Below are 18324 nucleotides of genomic sequence, written 5' to 3'. Positions count from 1 at the left end.
AATGTAGTATATAAAGGCTTTTCTGAGTGACTGTATCTTTGTGAATAAAGAAAAATTGCTAAAATAATTTAGAGATTAAGGACATATTTCTTGTTTTCTGAAGTATATGGGTTTTATAAACAAAGTAAAATATCACATGGTTCTAAGCATATGGTTTGCCATGCGCATTTACTAGACTGTTCCATTCTAAAGCTGAATGCTGAGGAGCAGCCTAGCCTACAGTCTCAGAAGGACTTGTCTAAGAAGGACATAGCTTAACTAGGCTGCTGCCTTCCGATTGAGAAGCAACTATGGGGAGACTAGTTCTTTCAATTAGTCAAACTTCCACTTAGACTTTGGGAAATGTTTAATGTTACTTGAATCGGTGATAATTTAGTACTGTAACGGGTAAAGGATGGGCAAGGAGGAGGCGGGAAAGGGCTGAGCAGTCAACAAAACTTCAATTATAGAAATGAACTTAAAACAGAGACACACACACACAGCAGCCACATGTGTCTCTCTGACTCTCGAACTGGTGTCTCTGACTCCCCTTTATCTCTCTCTCCAGCTGATTAGTTGACTTGGTGCCAGCCGTGCACCCTCACAGCCCAGCCTTGCACTCCTGCTCATCACAAGTACATTCCTATCTTTATACTGTGGAAGGCTTTGTTTGTAAAATTTTAATAAAGTATTATATTCTTAAATTTTTTTTTTTTTTTTTTTTTACTAAGATGGAAGATGGAAATTAATGCATTTTGACAGGAAAATAAGTAAACACACTGAGCACTTTATTTTGGAACACCTGTACACCTACTTATTTATGTGATTATCTAATCACCCAATTGTTGGCAGCAGTGCAATGCATAAAATATCAGAATGGGTTAAAAATGTGATCTCAGTGATTTTGACCATGGCATGATTGTTGGTGCCAGACGGGCTGGTTTGAGTATTTCTGTAACTGCTGATCTCCTAAAATTTTCACGCACAACAGTCTCTAATTTATACTCAGAATAGTGCCAAAAACAAACAAAACTAAAACAAAACTGTAATGACTTCACAACAAAAGGGAAGGAGGACACGGGGAACCAGGTCTCTTCAGTCACAGGTAACGCTCTGTTAATTGGCAACTTTTCTAGTTTACAGCTTCACAATAATTCATCAGCTGCACAATAACTCATCAGCTTCACAATAACTCATTAGCTTTACAATAACTCATTAGCTTCACAAACAGACTTCTGGACCCAGACTCTCTCTCCCTCTCTGCTGGTGGCATGGCTGCTTATATGCCACTCTCCCCATGCTCACTGGAATTAGAGACAGGTGTTAGACATAATCTAGCTCAGGTGCAAGTGCTCTTACCACTTTCTCTCTCTCCGGACGGACGCTTGACCATGCCCCCTCTGCCACATATCTCCACCGCCCGACTCAGGCCGGGGAGACATCCTGCCTGTATACCACTCCCCCCTACCCCATTTCTGGAAAGGAAGTCAGCGACAGCCATCTGCGCTCCCGATCTGTGGAGTACCTTGAACTTAAACGGCTGAAGAGCCAGATATTAACGGGTGATCAACACGTTGGTATATTTCATGTGGTGGAGTGGGGCATGATCCGAGCAGAGGGTGAAGGCCAGCCCCAACAGGTAGGACCGGAGAGTGAGGACCACCCACTTGATGGCGAGACACTCCTTTTCTTCGGTGCTGAACTTAATCTCCCTCAGCAAGAGCTTGCAGTTAATGTACAGCACCGGGCGCTCCTCCCCCTCCATCAACTGTGAGCTAACAGCCCCCAGCCCTTTATCTGAAGTGTCCGTCTGCAAGACAAAAGGGAGAGAGAAATCGGGTGAATGTAAAAGCGGCCCTCCTCAAAGCACGGCTTTAACCTGTGTAAATGCCTGTTGACACTGCTCCGTCCACTGGACCGGGTCTGGAGCTCCCTTTTTAGTGAGATCAGTCAGCGGGCTGGTGACATCTGAATAATTAGGCACGAATCTCCTATAATAGCCAGCCAGCCCCAGAAACTGTCTCACCCCATTTTTTGGTCTTAGGCCTCAGGCAGGTCACAATCACCGCAGTCTTATCAATTTGGGGATGCACCTGCCCATGGCCCAAGTGGAACCCCATATACCATACCTCCACCTGCCCAATCGTGCACTTCTTGGGGTTTGCTGTGAGTCCCGCTCATCGCAGCGATCTCAGAACCGCCCTCAGATGCTGCATGTGCCACTGCCAATTATTGCTGTAAATGATGATGTCATCTTAATAGGCAATGGTGTAAGCCAAATGCGGTCTGAGGATTCGGTCCATGAGACCCTGAAATATAGCCGGGTCGCCAAACAAACCAAATGGAAGCCTCACAAATTGGTGTGGAGAAGGCTGTTTTCTCACGGGAAATTGGTGTCAAGGGGATCTACCAAAAACCTTTTGTCAAATCTAATGTCGAATAAAATCGAGCAGTGCCCAACCGATCAAGCAACTCATCAACGCGAGGCATTGGGTATGCGTCAAATTTAGACACCGCTTTGACTTTTCTATAATCCACACAGAACCGTACAGACCCGTCACCCTTAGGAGCTAGAAAAACTGGGCTGGACCAATCGCTGTGGGATTCCTCTACTACCCCCATATCGAGCATTGCATCCAATTCTTCCTGGACAATTTTCTTTTTGTGCTCGGGCAATCGGTAGGAACGGCTATGTACCACAACCACCGGCCTGGTCTCGATGTGGTGCTGGATGAGGTTTGTATGACCCGGTAGAGGGGAAAACATCTGCAAACTCCTGTTGCAACTTGGCAAACTCTGTGACTTGATACGGTGAGAGGTGGTCTCCGCAAGTGACCGGGGTGATATGATTGTGTTTTGTATTCACCTCCAGCCTGAGCCCCACCCTCTCCGGAACTATCATAGCCAACATCACAGGGACCGCCTCCCTCCAAGTAATTTGGAGCTCGATGTGGGGAGTAATACGAGTACCTTATCTCCCGGTGCAAATTCCCACAGTTGAGTTCCCCTGTTATACAGTCAGCTCTGTAGTTCTTGAGCTTGGAGTAAATTCTCCTGTGTTAGTTGCCCCAAGGTGTGGAGATTTGCTCTAAGATCAAGAACTTATTGAATTTCTTTCTTACTGGCTGAAGGTCCCTCCTCCCATGCTTCAAGTATGACATCAAGCATGCTGCGTGAGTGCCGCCCATACAGCAGCTCGAATGGGGAAAACCCATTGGAGGCTTGCGGGACCTCTCGTACTGTGAATAACAGGGGATTGAGCTGTTTGTCCCAATTTCTAGCATCCTCATGCACAAACCTACGAATCATGTTTTTAAGGGTTTTATTAAATTGCTCCACCAGGCCATCTGTTTGTGGATGGTAAATGCTGGTGCGAATTGACTTAATGCCCAATAATTCATAAAGCTTGTGTAGTGTCCGTGACATAATGGTTGTGCCCTGATCGGTGAGCATCTCTTTCGGAATCCCCACCCAGGAGATTATTTTGAAGAGTGCCTCCGCAACACTACAAGCTGAGATGCTGTGTAGAGGCACTGCTTCCGGATATCGCGTTGCATAGTCCACTAGGACTAATACAAAGTGATGTCCACATGCTGACCGCTCTAATGGCCCAACGAGGTCCATGCCAATTCTCTCGAAGGGGACCTCGATCAGCGGAAGGGGCCAGAGCATCATACATTTCACATCTCATCCCTTTTATGCAGGACCCATCCGCACATATTCCCTTTAACACATTTCTGAATTCAGGCCAATTAGTCCCCAAAATCAGTGGATGGGTGAGGCGGGAACTATCCATGGCCTCCACTCTATGTTTTGTTCCCTGAAATTCGATCATAAGTCACCACGGGGTAATTGTGAATATCCCCATGCACACACTTCACCCTCACCCTTTTGGTTGTGCCCAAAGCCTCACGTTGAACCAAGCGTTGTGGATAGTGGTCTGATTACAACCTGTGTCCATCAATGCTTGGTGAGTACCCCCCTTGACTCTTACCGATATCCGGTATGCTCCGGCCCGATCGGGGGCAGCCTGCAGAGTGTCAGGGATCCAGACCACCATCCCCAGCTCCATCAAAGGGCATTGCTCCCGGAAGTGTCCCGGATCCCCACAACTCCAGCAGACCGGCCCAGGCGCCACGCCCGCACCTGCGTCGGTGGACACTTCCACCTCAGTGGGAAAGCGGCAGGGCACTGTAGATGCTGTGGGCGGTGCAAATCCCCGCGCATGGGGAACCGGCTTTGGTGTCAGGACTCCTTTCCACCGCGGGGCAGGAACGGGCTCTGGGGAGAGAGCAGAGTGAGAGAGAAGAGGAAAGGGGGAAGAGAACAGGGAAAACATAGAGGGAGGGGAGAGAGAGTGGGAGGGCTCTTCCGCCCTCGGGTATGCAATCATATGGTCCTCTGCCAATTTCACCACTTCCTCCAGCGACACCGGGCGGTGGCACTGGACCCATTCCGCCGTCCTTTTCGGTAATCGATGGATCAGCTGCTCCAGCACCACCTGGTCGATAATTCCCTCGATGCCGTGGTCCCCCACCAGCAGCCATTTTCGGCAGGCGTCTCGGAGTCATTGGGAGAAGGCAAACGGATGGCTGGACTTTTCCAATTCCATGGACTGGAAGAGCTGTCGGTACTGTTCTGGACTTCGGCCAACCCGTTGCAGTATGGTCTTCTTTAGGTCGCTGTAGTCCAGGAGACTAGCTGCTGGCAGTTGTTGGGCTGCGAGTTGGGGCTCCCCGGACAACAAAGGTATGAGCCGGGCCACCCATTGAGCTCGCGGCCAGCCCCAGATCTCAGCAGTCCTCTCAAAGGGGTCAAGGAAGGCTTCTGGGTCATCCATCCCCATCTTCATGAGCATGGGAGGGGGCATGGGGCTACTATTGTCCGGGGTCGCAGCCGGGGCTTTCTCCTGGCTTAGAAGGCTTCGGATCACCTGCCGGTCCTCTGCCTGTGCTCTGAGGATCTCGTGGAACTGATGATCTTGGTCCAGTCAGATCTCAAGCAGGGCCTGTTGGTGGGAGTGGTGTAGGCCGGCGAGGGACTTGAGGACCTCGGCCAATGGTGAGGACTCCATGAGGCATACTGTCTTCGATCTTGATCCTGGGTTTCAGCACCAGTGTAATGACTTCACAACAAGAGGGAAGGAGGACATGGGGAACCAGGTCTCTTCAGTTACAGGTAACGCTCTTTTAATTGGCAACTTTTCTGGTTTACAGCTTCACAGTAACTCATCAGCTTCACAATAACTCATTATCTTTACAATAACTCAGACTTCTGGACCCAGACTCTCTCTCCCTCTCTGCTGGTGGCGTGGCTGCTTATATGCCGCTCATCCCATGTTCACTGGAATTAGAGATAGGTGTTAGACATAATCTAGCTCAGGTGCAAGCGCCCTTACCGCTTTCTCTCTCTCCGGACAGATGCTTGACCATGCCACAAAAACAAAAAAACATTCAGTTTGAGTGGCAGTTCTGCAGACAGAAACACCTTGTTGATGAAAGATGTCAACGGAGAATGTCCAGACTGGTTTGAGCTGACAGAAAGGCTACAGTAACTCAGATAATAACTCTGTTCAATTGTAGTGAGCAGAATAGCATCTCAGAAAGCACAAAATATCGACCTTGAGGCAGATGGGCTTCAACAGCAGAAGACCACATCAGGTACTTTATTAGGACCATAGTGTTCCTAATAAAGTACTCAGTGAGTGTATATATAGTGTCAAATATCAGCACTTTAAAAATCTGCGATTAACTACAAAACAATTATGTGAATAATCATGATTAAAAAATTTAATTGACTGACTGCACTAATTACAATTATGACTTAGAACAAACAAGTATTAAAAAAAAAAAAAAAAACTTTGAGAAACAACCATATGTATATACTTTACAGTAGACACAATTAATTAATTAAAACATTTTTTTTATTTTTTTCCCCTTTTTCACCCAATTTGGAATGTCCAATTCCCAATGCACTTTTAAGTCCTCGTGGTCACGTAGTGATTTGCCTCAGTCCGGGTGGCGGAGGACGAATCCCAGCTGCGTCTGAGATCGTCAACCCGTGCATCTTATCACATAGCTTGTTGAGCGCATTGCCACGGAGACATAGTGCGTGTGGAGGCTTCACGGCATCCACCGTGGCATCCACGCTCAACTCACCATGTGCCCCACCTAGAACGAACCACGTTATAGCGACCACAAGGAGGTTACCCCATGTGACTCTACCCTCCCTAGCAACCGGGCCAATTTGGTTGTTAGGAGACCTGGCTGGAGTCACTCAGCACGCCCTGGGATTTGAACTAGCAAACTAGCGAACTAGCGAACTCCAGGGGTGGTAGCCAGTGTCTTTTACCACTGAGCTACCCAGGCCCCCAGTAGACACAATTACTTAACTTATTTTTACCTACTTCCTCTTTGCAGTAACACAGCAGACAGTTATATGAAATTGCTCTTCTCACACATCCATTTAATAGCCCAATTGCATGGATAATCAGCCCACCCTGATGAGATGGACAAAGCACAGTCCTCATCACCCGCATTGCTATTGGGCTGTCCAAACCTCCAGAACCTAAAACAACAGATCTGCATTGTATCTTCAGTGCTGCTTTCAGTGTGATGTGATACTGACTGTGAGAATTATTTATTGGGTAATTCATCGATTTCTCACCCAGAGGTCAGTGTGCTGCCACTGACCTATATCTACGTGCCCTCTTCATCACTATCAGTCAGACCAATCCGGGCCCAGATTTCCATGCAAACCTTTTTAACAAACTCCTATAAATGAATCAGGATCTTTTGTAAAGTTAAATATTTTTGGAATAATTCAACAAAAATACACACACATACAGTACTCACATGTTCCTCCCTGCTGTTTATGATTATCAGATCTGCTCCTCTATCTGTACAGTATCTTCTGCTCTCACTCCATCTCTTCAGTTCAGATGAAAGGTAGTAATTTATAGGCAAACCATCCATCTGTTAACACTACCAGTTCAGTAGTTAGCTCTTTATTCACAGCCACACTCAACTGCACGATATATTTCTAACACATTGTACCTAAAATGTATTGTCTATATTTTTGTATTGAATATTTGTTCAATTGAATTGTTGTTTAACTGCATGTACTGTCAAACCTCTGCAACTAATCCAGATCGCAGCAGCACGATTGGTCTTTAACAAGCCCAAGAGAGCTCACGTCACGCCTCTTTTCCTCAAACTGCACTGGTTGCCAATGGTTGCTCACATAAAAATTAAGGCATTGATGATTGCTTACAGAACAACCGCTGGCTCCGCACCCCCCTATCTTCACTCACTACTTAAAGTCTATGTGCCCTCCAGAAGCTTAGGATCAGTGGGTGAGTGGTGCATCATTGTACCATCTCACAGAGGCACAAAATCACTTTCCTGGACCTTCACTTTAGCTGTTTCTTGCTGGTGGAATGACTTTCCAAACCCCACCCGAGCAGCGGATTCTCCAGCCACCTTCAAGAAACATCTAAAGATGCATCTCTTTCGTGAGCATTTGACCCAATCCTTCTAATACAAAAATTGTCTTCTTTCTTTTCTACAAAAAATAAAATAAAAAATATTCTAAATTAATTGTTGACCACTATCTCTAACTTTCCTATCTACTTGTGCTTTTCTAAGCAATTTGCAACTTTGTATTACAGCACTTCTCTTATTAGATTAGATTAGATGATTAGATTCAACTTTATTGTCATTGTGTAGAGTACAGGTACAGAGCCAAAGAAATGCAGTTAGCATCTAACCAGAAGTGCAAATAGCAATATGTATATATTAAAAAATAAAACAAATAATATATATATATATATATACACACACACACACACACACACACACACACCATATGGCCAAAAGTTTGTGGACACCATATGTGCTTGATGAACATTTGATTTCAAAACCTTAGGCATCAATATATATATATACACACACACACACACAAACATATATGAGTATATACAATAAAGATTTTTATAGAGTGCAAAGTTATGAGGAAGAGAAGCAGAGACAAGCTCAATGCAAATGTCTATGAGTACAGTAAAGGTTAAAATGAAGAAGTATAAACATTGATGGTGCATTGTACAGAATTAAGTATAAATATGTATATATATATATATATATATATATATATATATGGCCATAACAGTGCAAGTGGCATCAAGAGGTAGAAATTATGTGCAAAGAAATGTGCAAGGGAATGTGCAAAAAAAAAAAAATAAATAAATAAAAAATATGTAGTCCAAGTGGGATGTATTGTTCAGCGCCTGGGCTTAGAGTTCAGTAGGCTGACAGCTGAGGGAAAGAAACTGTTCCTGAGTGTGCTGGTGCGACAGCGAAGACCCCTATAGCATCTCCCAGATGGCGAGTGTTGTAAACAGACCATGGTTGGGGTGAGAGGTGTCTTTGATAATGCTTCTCACCCTCCTTAGGCAGTGTTTGTGGTGAATGTCTTTGATGGAGGGTAGCTGAACACCAGTGATGTATTGGGCATTTTTCAGGGCCTTCTGGTCTGAGACAGTGCAGTTGCCATACCACACTGTGATGCAGTTTGTTGGTATACTTTCAATAGTGCAGCGGTAAAAGTTCAGCAGGATGTGGGGGGACAGGTGAGCTTTCCTTAGCTTCCTAAGGAAGTAAAGGCGTTGTTGCGCCTTTTTGATCAGAGTGGAGGTGTTTTAAGTCCAGGAAAGATCTTCAGAGATGTGGACACCCAGGAACTTGAAGCTAGTCACACACTCCACTTTGTCCCCATCAATGTAGATGGGAGTGTATGTGGCCCTTCCTAGTCAGCTGGTAGTCCACAATCAGCTCCTTGGTCTTCTGAGTGTTGAGTGTGAGATTGTTGTTGGTACACCACGCTGCCAGGTGCTGTACCTCTTCCCTGTAGGCCATCTCATTGTCGCCGCTGATCAGGCCTACCACCGTGGTGTCATCTGCAAACTTGATTATGGAGTTGGAGCCATGCTCAGGTATGCAGTCGTGGGTGAAGATTACTGCCTCCTTAGGATGAATTGCTTCTATTGTACTCATTTGTAAGGCGCTCTGGATAAAAGCGTCTGCTAAAATGAATAAATGTAAATGTGTAAATGTAAATATTTGTATAGTGTTTTTACTTCTGTAGGAATGTAATTCAAGATTAGCTTTAAAAAGTGTATATATTGTATTTTTCTCCTGACTGCACTGTTAACTTTGTGTAATCAGGTGGTTATTCTTGGTTAATATTTCATTCCTCTCGTTTGCCAGATTTTGTTTTTGAATTATTAAATGATCTCTTTCGTTTTGCAGAGCTGTGGTCTTGCTTAATAGTCCATCCCTCTCATTTGCCATGTTTCTGTTTTTGAATTATTAAATTGTCTCTCTCATTTTGTAGGGCTGTGGTTTTGGTTAGTAGCTGGTCTCTCTCTTCTGTGAGTTTGGTATTCCTGGTTTGTAACTGGTCTCTCTCTTCAAATATCGTTGTATTCTTGGTGGTTAAACTGGTCGGTCATTTTAAAAAGTTGGACACACATCACTATGACTGCAGTCAGCAGAAGAACACACAGCAGCCCCAAACACACTGTAGCTGCTCTGACGTTTCTGTTGCTCACACACTCACTTCCTGGGAAAACATGAAGATAAATATTTCTTAACCATTACACAGCTGAAAAATATGTGTATGAGTGTGTTTATTATTTTAATGAAATGATTTTCAGTACCTATATGTTGAGGCAATTATACTGGGGCAATTACTCTGTTTCAAATCACCTGCTCTGAGCAATGTTCCTATTATTATTTATTCCGGTTGTATAACAAAATAATATTTTTGTGAGGAACATAGTTTTACAAAATAAAAATGTTTTATGTGTTAGCAGTTTATTTATTTATGTATTTATTTATTTATTTATTTTAATTTTACTCAGTACATGCTGTGCACGGATGTATTTGGCCAGGGCAGTCTCATGACGGAGGTGTCACTGTAGTGACATTTGCCTGCATTATGAAAACGAAACTTGAATACACGTTATTTCGTTCACACCTCTTTTCAGAGAATTCCATCAAAGGCTCGGCAATCTTCAGATTTATTGTGCATGTTTTACCTCAATATGTTTTATTATACTAAAATATATTTCTTTAGTTATAATATACTGGCATAGCAACCTAACCACTTATCAACAATATAACACATGTAACAAGCAGGTGAATTTAGTCACAGAAAATGTAGTTACATTACACTATGCATTACACTTTTTTGTTTTACTTTGGTTTTTCTTTTTCCATTTGCCAATTGCTTTTCTTTCTCCATTTCATTCCGAGTTTAAGGGTCTGTTTACACGACAACATTTTCAACTAAAAACGGAAAATATTTTATGCGTTTTGGCTGTTCGTTTACACGACAACAGCGTTTTGGGGCCTGAAAACGCAAACTTTTGAAAATGGGTTTCAAAGTGCAAGTTTTTGAAAACGATGCCGTTATCGTCTCCGTGTAAACATACAAAAACGCAAATTTGTGAAAATGATGACGTCATGCGCATGCGTATTATGTGTTATATAAAGAATGATGGATTGATAGGCATTAATTTGAGATGTATAATTATCAGTATGAATACTGGTGTCTGTGCAAATAACAATAATCAACAATTTATTAATTTGGAGTGTTTTGTATGGAGTGTGACCATTGTACAGTAGGCAGAACAGCAATTTGAAAATCTTGAAATTAATGTATTAGTATTTTAAATGTTATTTATTTATTTACTTAATTTTATTTGATGTACCTTTACCCTGCAATTCATTCACCCACCGCTTATGTATATAGCCTATAGACAGAGATGTGATGCCATGTACAGTATTCAATGATATGCTTAGAATATGAAAACATGAGGCAGTGAAAATGCATGTTAGATCCAGTGTACACAAGACCTCTCACTCCGTCAGAAGATATCCATATATCAGAGTTCTGTCTGATATCCAAAACCAGTCAACATCAACAGCTTGTTATGTTAACTTACTCTCCTACCAGCCCAAGAGTCAGCAAGGGGAATACAGAAGAAGGCAGGAGACGAAGTGATGGTAAAAATGAGCAGTACCCTAAGTCCGCCTTGTCCCATTCATACTACTCAGGTAATTATATAAAAAAAAAATGAACTCAAGTATAACTGAAAGTGGACGTGGTGTCACCACTTGATTGGAGCGACTGAGGGAAGGTCAGGCAGCACAGAGAAGCGTTTGCTTCAGATAGGTTCAGGATCTGGTGGATGCTGCAGCCTGGAGGTAAGGTGTCTTTATCAAGCGGCTCTGTACCTCAAGCTCCGGTGGAGCGTGAGTCTAATGGCGGCTGCAGCGCGTGCTTTCAGGAAAAGGAATGGGCAAGGGGCATGTTCTGTTGACGGCATCGCGGTTACCGGCTCCCTTCCTTGACATGTACCATTGTTCATGCTCGGGGAGAGCCGCGCTCGGCAATTAACTACAGTGGTAACAAGTAACCATGAACTTCTATTACGCTTTGTGTCCGTTTCTTTTGTGTAGATCACATAAACTGCTTATATCTCTATCAAAGACCGTCCAATGACAGGTCATCTTACATCTACTTTGAGTGGGACGTGAGAGAGGGGGTGTGTCTTAAAACTGGGACGAAAGTCCATTGGTTGTGCTCAATGGCATTTTTCAACTCTATTATCAAATGGAAAAAGAAAAGCCAAAGTAAAATGAAAAAGAAAAGCCATTGGCAAATGAATGAAGAAAAGCAATTGTCAAATGCTTTTTTAAAACACAAAATGAATTATTAATGTGCTATTTTATTGTTAGATTTAATTGCATTCTAAACATGAATAAAATACATGATTTATTAAATGCACAATTTTATTGTTACATATAATTAAATTTTAACATGAAATACATTTTAAACATGAATTAAATAAACACAATTTAAATGTGTCTATTTATTTGTGCATTTATACACTGGTTTATTTATTCATGTTTTTATTTTCAAATTAATAGATTGATAAATTATTTCTTCATTCTTTTTTTAATTGGCACTCCACGGCTTCCATACATATCGACTTTACTGCTCTCTTAATAAAAGTTTAGAGAAGCAAAAAGTTGCCATGTTCAAATTTAGCAAGAGAAAAACACTGTATCACCTTGCTAAATCATATGAACTTAAAATGGAAATACAACATCTCAATTGCAGCTAATCAAAGGTACTGTGGCAATAGCCATATATACTTCCTGAGTATGACATACATAATGGTAAATGTGTTTCTGTGGTGGTTGAAATTAATGTATGAAAGGGACTGTTCACTCATAAATTAAAATTTTGTCAAAACCCCAATGATTTTCAAAGCCTTCAACAAATAAAAAGAAAGGATCCAATGAAGAGTGGCAAATAATCACTTATACATATATCAATGCTTTGACTCTTGGGGGAATCCTTGATTCAAATTAATAAAATACATAGCTGTTTGATTATAAATGTTATGGAAGTGCAACATCTAGTTAATGGCACCCAACAGTTATTTCAGTTTTTTTTACTATTTACTAAGACAAAACATTTTCTGACAGACTCAACAACACCTTGAAGAATCAGCAACATACTCCAGAAATTCTGTCCATTAGTCTCTCTAAAACACCTTACAAATAAACCTGTGGACTATGCATAATAATGGCAACATTGCACACATCAGGCGATTTAGTCTGATATAGTGATGGAAATTTATTGTTGAAGGTGGTGAAATTTTATGCAAGTGGTGCGTTATATATGAAGGAATTGAGACGTGACTTATTGGAGAGAATTGCAACCACACTCTCCAATCTCTTTAAAAGCATCAACACTAACAATATTAAAGTCATTTGTCGGTTGTTGGACTACCCTGGTCCATTTCTACCATACTGAATGTGTTGGGTGTGTAAGCAGACACTTTTGTTTTGCATGTTGTACATACTGGATATTTGTTGTCTTTAATAACACATGGCCATTCGTAAGATTTCCAAAATGCTTTATATAAATATAATATTTTTTGGTGGACATAAGTCTGGTTGGTTGAACTGGAAGTTTACTTTCAGTCTGCACTACAGTACCTGGTCAAGCACTAAGTGTATATAGTAACCATATTAACAGCCACATTACCAAGTCAGACAAACAGCACACAAGAGTCTTCACATAGGCTAGCACTAAATAACTCTATTTCAAAATAAACTCGCTTGTAAAAACAATAATTCACAGTTTTTTCAGTAGCTTCTATATTCTGATGGTTTATTAACCGTGACGTATTTAACTCCTTCATACGTACCGTCACATATTTGTGACAGTTAATAACTGGCCCCCGCAGAGGAGCTTTACACATTTGTGTATCTGCAATAACCAGTGACGTCACAAGCTGCAACATTTAAATCGACTTTTGCGCCAACACGCAGAGATGCGCTGGCCGGGCACAAACACAATCATCTACAATCATCTATGCACAGTCAACACATCTATGAAATCAATCATCCCATGCACGCAGCCATGTCTGCTTATAAGGTAAATATTTGAATAATACTCGAACAGTCTTTTCAAGCACATGGTAAATTTATTTTATACATAGACATCCAAATGGTTCCAAAAGTACCACGATAACAGTTTACAGCTCTTATACGCACAGTCAATACAACTATGAAAGTGATCATCCTGTGCATGCAGCCATGTCTGTTTACATTAGGTTGACATGCGGTTGTGTGAGAGCTTAAGAGAGGGGGAGCTTGAGGGTGTTTCCCACAGATATTTCAGATAATATAGAAACTGATGTATGGATCAAGTGCATCTAGCTTTGATACAGCTCAATACTTCGTTGCTAGTATGAAAATGTGACATTAGTACTAGCAACTGAGGATGCGCTGCTTTTCGGCATTGGAGTAACAAGTTAGTGTGTGTGTGTGTGTGTGTGTGTGTGTGTGTGTGTGTGTGTGTGCGCGTGCGTGCATGCGAGCAAAAAAGAGGGGGAGGGGTAGCCCGGTGCTTTCCATTATAGCTATGTGAGGCTGATAAGGGAAATATACATTGAAACATAAAAAGTTTCACATATTAAAAGTTATTTCGGATAATAAAAACTGTTGTATTGATCAAGTCATGGGGGGTGCGACTCAAAATGAGTCTCAATGTGTGTGTGTGTGCATGCGTGTGCGTATGTATGTGTGTGAGTGTGTGTAAGTGCGGGGGAGACGAGGGAGCTTTTCAACTTAAATTCAAATAAATGTAGGATATTTTAGGATATTATAAACATTGTTTGTCATTCGTATCCGATGTAATTAACCAATGTCTTTTATTTGGTTATTTTGTTGTGGTAGCCTTTATGGCTCTTTGAAATAACTTCATAGCTTTGCATTTACTTGAAACAAAATTGCACACCTTAGAACATCTGTCAACCAGTCAGAATCAAGCATTCAACAGACCTGTGGTATATATATATATATATATATATATATATATATATATATATATATATATATATATATATATATATATATATATATAGATATATATTACAAAAGATAAACGATCTAGATATAAGATGGTATACACAAGTACCAAAATAATGATTTAAATATGTACTTGCACGTAAAAAAAACCATTGAAACATTTCTGCTATATATGTTTGATGTTTAACAGCACTATTTGGGATTAAATAATGCACTTTATGCACAAATATTTATTGCAATAAGTCATTTTAAAATGTTCTCCTCACATATCCATTTATGGGCATCATTACATTGGACAATCGTTCCATCTTGCTGATATAAACAAAACACAGTCTTCACCACCATTGGCATTATTAGGCTCTTTGTTCCTCCAGAACCTGAAACAACATATATCTCCATTAGATTGAGAATTTTTTTTTGGATAATAATCAGTTAAATTATATGATTTCCCACCCAGAGGTCAGTGTGCTGCCATTGATCCATTTCCATGCGCCCTTTTTCTCACTGACAGTCAGACCAATCCAGAATTCAACATTACTAGAAATGTTCTTCACGAAATCCTTAGAAGGTGAAACATTAAGACTTTTAATGATAATAGAAAATCCCCGAGCAAATAATTTGACAGACTGAGCAAGTCAATTGATAGACGGCAAGGCACAACCGATTGCTCCAGAAGAACTACACTTACAACTGGTGTAAAAAAAAAGAAAAAAGAAACATGTATAGACTAATGAAACTTACCCAACTTACCAAGAATCTTCAGAAGTTTATTTTTATGCATGTCTCTTTTTTCAGTCAGACTTTCATTCTTGAATATTAACTTCTCTCTCTCTCTTCTGTGAGGTTTTTATTCTTGATGTGACACTGGTGAATGTTTGTATTGAGTTAGACAGATAGGACTATGACTGCAGCCAGCAGAAGAACACACAGCAGCCCCAAACACACTGTAGCTGCTCTGGAGCTTCTGTTCCTCACACACACACTTTCTGAAGATGGCAGATGTGATGTTACATTTATTTTATTTTTTTTCCTGTATTTTTTTTTATGCTCAATTTATTCCAACATAATTAGAAAATATATGAAGAAACACAAATTGTGTTATAAGTGAATATATTTATTTACAGGTTTTAATTTGAACCAAAAAGTAATGTCATTACCTTTACACTGAAGTGGTTGATGTGTGTTTGTAATGGAGTCTGTCTCTGTCCTGAAGTCATGATCTCTCACAGAATCTGCACTCTCGTAGATATCCACCATCATCTCCACTCTCTCTTGGTCCATTTCCTGAGACTCAGTCCTTATCGCTTTGCCATACATAACATTAGACATGCCTGGTCTTCTGCAGTCCAACATTATAAAACTGTGCGATTAGTGAATGTTATTCTTGTGTGGTTCTGTGTAAGTTAGGGGTTCTGCTCTTCTCCTCTCTGTTTTTAAAATCTGTTTTTAACACCAGTTAGAATGAAGCAACTAAACGGAACTGACCTGAGGTCAGTGTGTGAAGTGCAAAATCATGTGATCCTTAAGTACAAGTAAAGTTGAGAGTTGTTTATTAAGAATAAGTTGTGTACTTGCACACATTTGTATGAAATCTTTTTTTTTTGGCAAATCCAAGCATTATAGCCTTCATTCCTCAAAACAATGATTGACTGACGAGTTTCTAGAGAAAGCTGTTTCTTTTTTGCCATTTTTGGCCTAATATTGACCTTAAGACAAGCCAGTCTATTACATACTGTGGCAACTCAAAAACAAACACAAAGACAATGTTAAGCTTCATTTAACGAACCAAATAGCTTTCAACTGTGCTTGATATAATGGCAAGTTATTTTCTAGTACCAGATTATCAATTTAGCATGATTACTCAAGGATAAGGTGTTGGAATGATGGCTGCTGGAAATGGGGCCTGTGTAGATTTGATTTTTTTATAAAGATTACTCAATTTAATTTGATGAAATTTTGTTTTGAAATTGAAATGTGCAAATCATTTTTTGAGTGTGCGTCTGACAGCGAGTTGGAGGATGAGATTGAGCCTCAGCCAGCCCCAGGACCAGCCCGTCAGCAAAAAGCCTCAGAACCAGCTATGTATTTTGTCCATATTCCTTGTAATTACTTTGTAAGATGCTAATACAGCATCTAAGTATTTAGTATTGTTTTATTTTTGTTTTTCATAAAGTGTTGCTGTTGCTTTTATAAACCCAATAATGCTGTAGATCCATCAGACCCCCGAACATTTGGTTAAAAAAAAAAAAAAAAAAAAAAAAAAACATGATCACCACGCAAGGGTTAATAATAGCTAATAATCTTTGGCTTAAGTGACAGCCATGAACATTATTTGCTACATGCTATTTCTAGTCAAAAGTAGGTGCTGTTAGGGGAAGGGAGATTCTCATTCTAGGGAGCATTTGATTGGACAAAATGAGTGAGCATAAGTTGAGACATCAATATTTTTGGTCCATTTGTCCTGGATAAGAAAGACTGTTTAAGAGTACACAGTATACACAAGCATATAGATGACCTCAAATCTAACACACATCAGACTCACTTCCTGAAGACAACAGTTCTAAAGTCTCGCCAGTTTTACTGCATAAGTAACACATCAAACTACCAAAAACATTATTTCAGTACTTGCTTGTATGCACACTGGCATTGTATAATCTGTAAGGTAGTAGATGTGATAAATGAGTTTCTGTGGTGGCAAAAAGTAATGCATTTAAGACTAAGTTGTCCCATAAATATAAATTCTGTAAACGTTTACTTACCATCATACTTGTACCAAACCAATATGAATTTCTTCCATAGAATGCAAAAGGAAATGTCATGTAGAATGTTAGGCCTCAGTCGTCTTTTGATTTTCACAATTTGGCAAACTAACCAAGGTATTCAACAAAATCTCAATTCTGAGAACTAGCCCATGGTGAATCTAATGCAGAACTAAGCAACAAAACAACATTGGTACTTAAAGGGATAGTTCATACAAAAATGTAAATTATCTATATGTTTGTTAAAACACCATAAAAGGAAGCAAAAATGTCCTGTCATAATACACAAACAACTAAATACACTATATTGCCAAAAGTATTCGCTCATCTGCCTTTAGACGCATATGAACTTAAGTGACATCCCATTCTTAATCCATAGGGTTTAATATGACGTCGGCCCACCCTTTGCAGCTATAACAGCTTCAACTCTTCTGGGAAGGCTTTCCACAAGGTTTAGGAGTGTGTTTATGGGAATTTTTGACCATTCTTCCAGAAGCGCATTTGTGAGGTCAGACACTGATGTTGGACGAGAAGGCCTGGCTCACAGTCTTCGCTCTAATTCATCCCAAAGGTGCTCTGTCGGGTTGAAGTCAGGACTCTGTGCAGGCCAGTCAAGTTCTTCCACACCAAACTCGCTCATCCATGTCTTTATGGACCTTGCTTTGTGCACTGGTGCGCAGTCATGTTGGAACAGGAAGGGGCCATCCCCAAACTGTTCCCACAAAGTTGGGAGCATGGAATTGTCCAAAATCTCTTGGTATGCTGAAGCATTCAGAGTTCCTTTCACTGGAACTAAGGGGCCAAGCCCAGCTCCTGAAAAACAACCCCACACCATAATCCCCCCTCCACCAAACTTCACAGTTGGCACAATGCAGTCAGACAAGTACCGTTCTCCTGGCAACCACCAAACCCAGACTCGTCCATCAGATTGCCAGATGGAGAAGCGTGATTCGTCACTCCAGAGAACGCGTCTCCACTGCTCTAGAGTCCAGTGGCGGCGTGCTTTACACCACTGCATCCAACGCTTTGCATTGCACTTGGTGATGTATGGCTTGGTTGCAGCTGCTCAGCCATGGAAACCCATTCCATGAAGCTCTCTACACACTGTTCTTGAGCTAATCTGAAGGCCACATGAA

The 18324-nt window shown here is 41.0% G+C and overlaps 1 protein-coding gene and 1 long non-coding RNA gene across 6 annotated transcripts in view; one reads left to right on the top strand and one right to left on the bottom strand.

The window, feature by feature from the left end:
* Positions 1-18324, top strand: part of LOC127433199 (cell adhesion molecule 2-like) — a 648459-nt gene that overhangs the window by 405893 nt on the left and 224242 nt on the right. The gene's annotated exons all lie outside the window — the stretch shown is intronic.
* On the bottom strand, positions 14511-15314 carry LOC127433205 (uncharacterized). 2 transcript variants are annotated; one of them, XR_007895859.1, is made up of 3 exons: positions 15171-15314; positions 14883-14989; positions 14511-14806 (listed from the first exon to the last, which is right to left on the bottom strand). It is a non-coding gene; the product is annotated as an uncharacterized LOC127433205 (long non-coding RNA). The 2 variants fall into 2 exon arrangements; XR_007895860.1 differs by having other exon boundaries at positions 15180-15314.

Source organism: Myxocyprinus asiaticus, chromosome 43 (genome assembly GCF_019703515.2).
Source record: "Myxocyprinus asiaticus isolate MX2 ecotype Aquarium Trade chromosome 43, UBuf_Myxa_2, whole genome shotgun sequence".
Lineage (NCBI taxonomy): Eukaryota > Metazoa > Chordata > Actinopteri > Cypriniformes > Catostomidae > Myxocyprinus > Myxocyprinus asiaticus.
Note: the sequence above shows the minus strand (reverse complement) of the source record. Positions and strands in the feature narration are given on the sequence as shown.